This window comes from Triticum aestivum, chromosome 1B (genome assembly GCF_018294505.1).
Source record: "Triticum aestivum cultivar Chinese Spring chromosome 1B, IWGSC CS RefSeq v2.1, whole genome shotgun sequence".
In the NCBI taxonomy this organism is placed as follows: domain Eukaryota; kingdom Viridiplantae; phylum Streptophyta; class Magnoliopsida; order Poales; family Poaceae; genus Triticum; species Triticum aestivum.
This window is the reverse complement of record NC_057795.1, coordinates 222,699,511-222,702,070: the sequence shown is the minus strand read 5'-3', so window position 1 is coordinate 222,702,070 and position 2,560 is coordinate 222,699,511.

Genomic DNA, 2,560 nt, shown 5'->3' with positions numbered 1-2,560 from the left:
ATGGTGGTGGCTAAGTCCTATTTATAGTGGCATTGGTCCTCTTCCCAAATGTAGGCGAGAAGGGATCCCACAACGGCCGGATTTGGAAGGGGACAAGTAGTACAGCTTATCCTGACAAAAGCAGTCTTCGCCTGCGAAAAGCCCCTGGTCGTGACGCTGCGGTGGGCTCCGTGATGACCTCCGTTCTGCCATCTTGGCGGTCTTGGTCTTTTTGCACCAGAATGGAAACCTTTGGCTGATTCCTCGGGACTCCGCGCTTGCGGCTTGCCTCCCTTGCACCGAAGAGGTAACTGGCGCTCTGAGCCCGCATGGCCTTGGTCGTCACGACTCACGTCAGTTGAGCCTCGTGAGGTACACCTTGCAGAAAACTCTCTTCCCCTCGGGAGCCAGCGGGCCGATCCCCTCGGGGGTCTTGGCATCATCTGCCTCGCGAGGCTTGGCCCCTCGCGAGGGTCTTTAGCTGTTGATGTCGAAGCTGGGCCGTACCAGGCCATCGATGGAGCCACATGGTTGGCCGCAGGCAGGCAAGTCTGGATACCCCCATATCCAGAATGTCGACACTCTATAATGCGGGATCCTTCAAGGACGTCGTTGAAATACTTCTCCGGCGTATGATGCTCCTTGCCTGCGGGTGGTCCCTCGGTTTCAAGAAGGGTGGCATTCATCTTCGCCCATTGTACCTTGACACGGGCGAAGGCCATCCGGGCACCTTTGATGCAAACTGACTGCTTTATAGCATCTAACCGAGGGCAGGCATCGACCAACCGCTTCACAAGCCCAACGTAGCTTTTAGGTATTGGTTCAACTGGCCAAAGATGGACTATGACATCCTTCATGGCCAGCTCGGCCATCCTATGTTGCTCGGTCAGCTGATTCAGCTGATCGCCGAGGGGCAAGGGCTGCTCGGGATCAAGGTATTGTGACCAGAACAGTTTCTCTATTGGGCCCCCCTCTTCGGCTCGGAAGAAATTCGCAGCATCTGCAATACTTCGGGCAAATCGGCAAACGCTCCTGGAGAACTCCAAATGCGTGTCAGAAAGGTATACTTCCTCCTTACGTATTTGCTCTGCATATTAAAAGTCTTACCAGCAGTGATCTTCTTCGCTTCGCAGAACTCCTAATAGGCACCTTGGGCTTCAACTCGGGCCTCATTCGCACTTTGGAGCACTGCAGCAAGTTCGGATTCTTGATACGACACCTTGCGCTCGAAAGACACGCCTTTTCTTATAGCATCTGTGAGCTCTTGTTGGACTTCATCCAACCTTGCCTCATGCTTTTTGTGGATGGTTCGTTCCTCGTCCGCCTCCTTCTTGGCTGTGGACACCGCACTCTTGAGGGCTTCGTCCTCAGACATGTTAGCTATGAGCATAAATATAAAGCGCAGTCAGGTAAAAAATTGGAACACATATCAATTCAGATATGCTTCGGTATAACATACCTTGTTTTGCCTCCAGCCTCCGCTTTAGTTCGAAGAGTTCGCCCACATGCGAGGCTGCTGCCAGCTTTGCAGCCTGCTCATAGACATATATGTTAGCTCCTATGAAGTATTATTCAATCCTCTGTTTGGCCCTTCTTTGGGAAACGCCAAACAAATCTCAGGGGCTACTATCTATATACAGGTATTCCTTTTGTAAATAACAAAAAATATATTACTTCACATACCTCAAAGCTTGTTAGAAGGCTTGTGTAAGCTTGGTTCAATCCACTTTTCGCGGACCAAACCTTGTCAACCACCATACCCATGAGGGTACGGTGTTCCTCCACAATGGAAGCACTTTGAAGCGCTTCCATCAGAATGTCCGGCTCCTCCGGATTGATAGAGGACGCTGGTGGAGACGACACACCCCCTTCTCTTAAACAGGGATGCTGGTCCGGTTCCGGAGCCGTACGGGTCTCCGGAATAATATTCGGTTGGGGGCCGAATTGAGCGTTGCCCCCATTGTCGGTCTCCATGGGGTTTGATTTCCCCTCACTTCGGCAACAGAGGTATTACTCTCCACCACCACCTTCACGGCCTCCTGATACAACACTTTGGTGTTATCGTGGGGAAGTGGGTGTAGATATCTACGGTGGCAACTCGCTCTCCATCACATTCATCGCTAGCGAGTTCCCAGATGACGATGACCGATGGGGGAGATCGCAAGCCAGGTGTAACACCCACGATGTGGCTATATCTCCCACGTGTCGAGGCACGACTTAGAGGCATAACCGCATTGTGGTTTTGTCGCAAGAAGGGTCATCTTCACACAATCCCATGCAATGAACAAGAAAGGGGTAAAGAGAGTTGGTTTATATATATAGTTTATTTAATTCGGAGCTACGGTTATTTAGTTATGAAATAAAACATTTTAGCATGTCATTTATGCAAAAGAATGCAAACAGCAAGTTTAAACATTTTTAGCACGGATGAAAGTTGCATATTATGAAACTAGATAAAATTCTAAGCATTTTACTTATATAAAACATTTTAATCCGGTGCACAGTTCATGAGTTATTAAATGCATGAAGTTAGAGGGTTTTTCTGCAAATCTGTAAAACCTGGGATAAATGCTAAAACCGC